Raw genomic sequence first — 7,500 nt, forward strand, 5'->3', positions numbered from 1 at the left:
TGTAATAGGAGGGAAGGTCATACAGTCTTCGTTACTTCCGGGATGTTCTTAGTCATTTCCTCGTTTTCTCTGGTCTCGTGTAATAAGAGAGAGTCTCCCTGTCTTACCTAGGCTTCCTTACTTCCAGGGGTTCCCGGAAAATCCCTGGGATTGCAGAAAAAGAGAGTTCCTCTTTTTTGAAGGGCTCGGTGCGTGCACCTTTTTTTATTCCTTATTGGAGGTCGTCTTTCAAGTTGATAGAGTCGAAAATAGCCATCGGATGTTTCACAACTCGTCTTTGATCGAAACTGCGAGTCATTTGAAGTGTAAGGTAATACCAGAGCTTTTCAATTATTACTATATTATACAAAGCCATTAATAACTAAAATTCCACGATTTGTTTTCAAGGATTAAAACCTGCGTCATAATCTGAGGAAGATATTCCGCTATAAATGTTCAACAATATTTATAAAAATAATTTTTATAACAAGATCTAATATATATATATATATATATATATATATATATATATATATATATATATATATATATATATATATATATATATATATATATATATGATAGTATATATTGCTGTGTGCGTGTGTGTGTGTGTATGTGTATGTGTATAAACATAGCCTTAATAAAATATTTTTATTACATCTTTTTACTCACAGATTATAAATTGATAGGATTTTTTTACCACCCACCCCCCCAAAAAAAAAAATCCTGTATCAAGGGTAAATGTTAGCTGATACAGTTGTTTCAGAGTAAATACAAGTGAAAGGAATTATGAATATAGTTTCATATAATAGATTTATATAAAATATAATTTCAAAACATATAGACAGTATTTATGTTTTGGCGGACCATTTGCATAATATCCTGTAACTTGAGAATTAAGACTGAAAACCAGCATATATGAATATATTTGGATATGCGTTCCAGAAATAAATTAATATTTTTCAAATATATTCTGTTTATTACAGATCTGAAACATTTGCTAATTTATAAACCGAACGCAACATCGTCATCCCCATTAATACTAAGCCCATAATATTTAAATGAATCAAATAATTGAAAAATCATCTTTTTAAATGTTGCTGATCTCGTTAATATGCTTCTTGCATCATATTACGTAGATGGAGTGTAGGTATGAGGTAATAGCTTTGCTTTCAGTGATATGTATTTAATCCCGTGACAAATCTGTCTAATTACTCACCTGGATAATAAAAGCAATCTCTAGCCTTTTTTATTGTGGGCCGGGGAACATATGTATATATATATATATATATATATATATATAGATTATATATATATATATATATGATATATATATATATATATATATATATATATATATGTATGTGTGTGTGTGTGTATGTGTGTGTGTGTGTGTGTGTGTGTGTAAGTGTATATCTTAATATCTTATTACCTCGTCGAGGCCTCCAACTTGACGTAGGTCAATACATGGTGTTTCGAACAATGGGCTCTTCACATAATGAGCTGAGGCGGCTCACCACTGCACTACATATCCGTATAAAGGTTAGTGCAATCCTAAGGACATATGATTATTGCAGTCCAGCCATACATTAAACCGAATTAATAACGGTTCAATTGAAATGATCGTAATGTAATAATGAACATGAGATTCCTGCCAATACCGTTTTATGAAATATCCCTGGCAACATATTATACCCATAAATCATTCAAATAAGGTGACGAATCAATGTGAATTGTTTTGTCAGGTATGGGATATTAATAATATGTCAAAACTGATGGAAATATGAATATTTTATTGGAACAGTTGCGGTAAGCCCTTTGATATTCAACGAATAGTTCTGGAATGCCTGTTATAAACGTGTATCTCTCTCTCTCTCTCTCTCTCTCTCTCTCTCTCTCTCTCTCTCTCTCTCTCATTATAAATATTTCAGAGTTGGTGAATTCTGTAGCCACTGAGCCTTTTATGTTGTCGTATGTTGCTGTAAATGTTGTGAATGCTTGATTGCACTGAAGATAATATGTGTTGTATTAAGGAAATATATTCATTTATGTGCAATTACTGGGGTTAATATCATAAATAAGTGGTCTAATAAATGTTCAAATTGATACATAAAGTAAAACTTCAATTTATGGAAATTGTAAGAAAAAGAGTACCATAGATTTTGCAGGGGAATGAGAAGTGATAAAATATTTATTCAAATAATGCAATACTAATCCATCTTGCCATTAATCTAAACATGTTTAAAGATGTGAGCTTATTACAAAATAAACCATGATATAACTACTGATTTGCGTTCGTATATATTTTTAAGAAGTCATGCGTATCTATTCAAACAAACAAATAAACAACAGCTATCCCTTCATGTGGTCATTCCACAGACTTGAGGGTAACATAAACAAAATTAAACCAAGCTGCCTTTTACCAACCCTTTCCTTTCTCTTTTGAACACCCCAAAAGTATCCGCTATGGTACTCCTCATGGCTAAAGTAATTGGCCACATAAAACCCCCACAAAAGTTTTTTAGCCACTATTGAGTTATAGGCTAGTGGTAGTGGCGCTGTGCATGTGTGTGCCTGCGCTGTATTATCATTGCCTGGGCAATATGGCCCTCGGAGAAATTGCCTTCCGTCGTTCCATCCCTCAGTTATGTGAGATTTACGTGGAATCCATGAATATCATTGGGCAGCATCCCTGGTAAAATATAGTTGGGTAGTAGACGTATATCTTCTGATGCTTTTGGCAAAGTGCTCTATGTCCAAGTTCATTTATTTCATCAGTTATGCATTCAGAAGAAAAATTCTAATATGTTCAGCTTTTTAAAGTTGTATGTAATGGAATTATGTATCCGTAGTGTCTATTTAAGGAAAGAATGCTGATATTTCTTGCTGTTTAAATTGTATATGGAATGAAGTTATCTGGAAATCCATACATTATTGATAAAGAAATTTAGAATTTATAAACACTTATTTCAATTATTTCATAAGTATAAAACCTTGCTCATAAACAGCAAATTATATTCAATTTTGCCCCCCTATGAAACAAGAAGTGTAATATATTCCAAACTTTTGCTATTATATAAAAGAGACAGAGCACACTCTGTTCAGATAGATAATTATAAAATGAATTTTCATATAGTATAAAATGCAGGTTTAGTGTGCTCTATATATGGAGGAGAGAAATAATATATTACAGTAAATGTCAAGAAACAATTCATATCTATTAAATTTGTATATTAAGACATAATTTAGCTCAACTAGCTCAAGGCGTTGAGGTGGAAACATCATTTAGGGAGCAAACAATTCTTACATCATGAAGTAAATATTTATATTTCCCAAAGTAATCTATTATGAATTTATTTGAATCGTTTTCGAAAAAACATGAAAAATGAAAGACCGGCTAGATATAATGAAATGTATATGTTCCAGAACCTTTCAGAATATAAACGAATTTAGTGTCACGGAAAATTTTAAAAGGAATTTTCGTACTTAAACTAGAGTGTTGGCATTTCTTTCTATTGATACATGTGAATGATCAAGGTTTTCGAATAAATGACTGAAGATTTAATCTAATTTTAAGTTTAGAAAGCTTATAGCAAGGTCATTTAAACACCATTTTATTTCCTTTGTGAAAATAAAATTTCTCCATGAAGTCTATTTTGATAGCTGATCTTTCTTGTTGAAATAAATTTATGGTGAAACCAAGGTTTCAATGGTAGTCTTGTAATCCGCTTGGGTGTTCCTTAATATAATTCTTCGTCGTCATTCAGTTATTTTGAGACAGAAGGCTTCCTAATGGATTTATAATCCTCTTATATGTTTTCTGTCAGAAAGGAACACTCCTTTTCCTGGTACTTCAACTTTGTGCAAAATTAAACAGAACCAAAATTAAACAAAACCAAAAACGCGATTGTAGATTCGTGAATGGAAGTTATGATTGGGACAGAGGGTTGAAAGAATTTCTGCAAGTTTAATTATGAATGATTATGTGGATTATGTCAGTTAAGTAGCATAATATGCCATTGAATTCATGGAATTTTTACACCAGGATTTCAAAGCCAGTTTTATTCATCTCCGAATAATTTTGTATTTAATATTTGTAATATTTAATGTTTTTGTAAATTTTTTCAATTGTTGTTGATATATATATATATATAATATATATATATATATATATATATATATATATATATATATATATATATATATATATATATCATTTCGTAATAATTGTCCATAATCAATATCTTTTATTAATTGTTCTAAATAATATTTGAATAATTGTTATTTTCCTTATTTTTGATATTGCTATACTTAATATTTTTATCTTTATATATTTAATAGTTTTGATTAATTGTTAGCTTCAATATTTTGATTGATAGCTATATTTAATATATTTTGATAATTATTTTATGTAATATTTTTAATATATAGTTGTCATACTAGTTTTTTTTAATCATTTCTATATTTTATATTTTTTAATACCTGCTTAATAATTGTTATATTTAATATTTTTTGATTAATTTTTACAGTCAATACTTTTATTACAAAAGAAAACTTCAATTCGATATAAATATGTAAAAACTCGAAATTACTCATTTCTTCCCTTGATGGCATGATAAATACATCACCGTTGTGTTTGCAGCATTGATGGCCTACATATAATAACCTACATGCTCAGTAATATAAAAGTTACTTCTTGAACCGTCTCTTATATAACAGTTTCCTCAAATGATGTTATTTCTATATGAAAATGTTATCCATAAAAGATTCTTGTCACTGATCAATTCGTATTGCGAGTATAAACCCCCATAATATGGCGTCATCAAAACATTTGGAAATCAATACTTAATCCTAAAAAAATAGTTTCATACCTCCTTTATTCATTCATGTGTTCATTTATTCATTTATTTACTTATTATTATTATTAACAACATTGAATGAAAATGCTATGAGAGAACATTACAAAATTAATAAAGACATGAGCATAAGGCAACCTATACCATATATTTGCTATAAATAATTTATACATGGATTTGATAGCATTTATTTAAGCATAGTATTTCATAAGATTACTAGATTTGGTTATTTTATCTGAAAACGGTACTACTAACGCCATCTCTTCGACGCCCTGATTAAAATCCGTCGAATAGGCCCGTCAAAAACGAACCTTTTTTGCTTATTCTATAAGAAGGCTAGATTATTTGCATATTCGTTAGTAAAATGACTGTAATTCTTAACTAAGCTTTTTAGGCAGATTTTAATGTTTAATTGAGATCTTTTCGTAATGAAATCAAAGAAATCACAAAGAAATTCGCTTCTAAAGTCCTGGCATTACTTAAATTGCCTAACAAAAGGTGAGCGCGCATTCAGAATGACCAACGGAATTTTCATATGAAACGATTTGTAATGGACCAATATTCATCTGTGTTTTGGCAACAGCTGAAAAAGAGGAAATTCATTTAAGAAAACTTTGTTTTAATTACTGTAAACACAGAATAGTGCGTACTATTAGCTCAGTTCCCAACTATCAAAATCTTTTACGGTTTGTATTCTTGATTGGAAAGGACACCAGCGAGCATGTCTCCAAGCAGGGGTCAGAATTATCAACAGAAAATTTATATAGAGCTTTTCTGTGATGCATAAAATTGGGACTTTATCTTAATATGAACTTTTAAAAATTGATTGAAAATTAAGTTGATTTACTTTGTATTTGTGATAGATATCAGTTTGTATCGTTTTATGTCATTTCATTATAATCTCTAAGATTGGAAGTTGGCTATCCTGACTGCAAACGACTCGCTGGGAAAAACATGACACGCCCAGTGGTTTAGTTAAAATTTCTTGTGATATTTTTGTGAATTTAGGAGATACAATAAACACAGCAAATACATATTATTTATTAGGTTTGTTTTTTCTTTTAATTATTTACCCTTAGTAAATATAACTGATTATTGTTATGTTTGTAATACTTCATTCTCCTTCGCCTAGAGACCAGCAATTCTGGTTTGCCAGAACGGATTGTTGAAACCCCTTTATTTATTTCCGAGTGCTTCTTTTTTAGGCATCATTATCATAGGAATTAGAGCATTTCTATGTTGTGAGAAAATGAAGTATTATGTTTATAGGAACAGAGAAGATTGATCTTACTAGTAAGTATGATATCTCATATAGACGATTAACATCTGTGGAGACATTTCACACCCTTTCAGTGTCATCTCTAAGACTTTAAGGTTTGCTATTTTGGTTCACAAATGCCCGCCGATTTAAATGTGAATTTTCAGAGAATCTCAGATTTCTGCGTTTTTCTAAGCTGACCTGGAGAATGTAGCAACCTGAAACCGATCTGTTAATTATATTACTATTGGATTTACTTTTTTCCCTAAGGATATCTCTAACCTGTAAAGTTTGATCAGATTCAAATGTAAGAAATCATAATTTTTGCATTTGTGGCCACTGGAAATTCAGTTTACTCATTTTAAATCACACAAATTATCAATGTCTATATCATACGATTTGCTGTTTTCTCAAGGCAATAGAGTTTTGTCAGTAACTTAACGAATTTCCATTTCTGATTCCGTAGAATTTTTTCTCTTATTCCTTAGAAAGTAGACAATTATTTATCTTCAACAACAAATGACATCTTGCCATGTTGGCAATCCTGTACATATCCTCTTTAGGCAAGAGACCAAAGAAATAAGTTTCCCCTTAACTCGCTTTTATACCCCGTGAGGAGGACGACCCTCCACCAGACCTAGGCAAAGGATTCACTTGGGATTTCGACTGCAATGAATGAGGACGTCTATTGCCCTCGGAGCCTGGCCAGAGTAAGCGTTTCTCTCAGCCATCAGAATTATTTTCCTTTCTTTGTTTTTCTCTTTGGAGGGGCAAAATTTATTGTACATTCTTGTCTTTAATGTTTCGTAAGTAGATACTTTATTGTATCATTATTCATGCAAGTCTAAAACCGTAATAAATATACATATACCTGTAAACTCATGTAAGCATATTTGTTTATATGTTATATTTGAGCCCTTCTTTGATGCGTAGTATTACTTTTGTATTTTGTTTATATTACAGCTGCAGTGTAGGAAATACATGTTATACAGATGTTTTTCCTTCAGTTTTCGTGATAATAATAATAATAATAATAATAATAATAATAATAATAATAATAATAATAATAATAATAATAATAAATAATAATAATAATAATAATAATACCCTAATCCAGTCTGTAAGGATTGTATCTGGGGACATCAGGATGGAGTTTGGAATAGAAAAATGCGCCTTAGTCAACATACAAAAGGGCAAAGTAGCAAGAACTGAAGGGAGAAAGCTACCAGATGGGAGCAACATCAAACACATAGATGAGACTGGATACAAATACCTGGGAATAATGGAAGGAGGGGATATAAAACGCCAAGAGATGAAGGACATGATCAGGAAAGAATATATGCAGAGACTCAAGACGATACTCAAGTCAAAACTCAATGGAGGAAATATGATAAAGCCATAAAC

The sequence above is a fragment of the Macrobrachium nipponense genome, chromosome 38, assembly GCF_015104395.2.
Source record: "Macrobrachium nipponense isolate FS-2020 chromosome 38, ASM1510439v2, whole genome shotgun sequence".
Taxonomy (NCBI): domain Eukaryota; kingdom Metazoa; phylum Arthropoda; class Malacostraca; order Decapoda; family Palaemonidae; genus Macrobrachium; species Macrobrachium nipponense.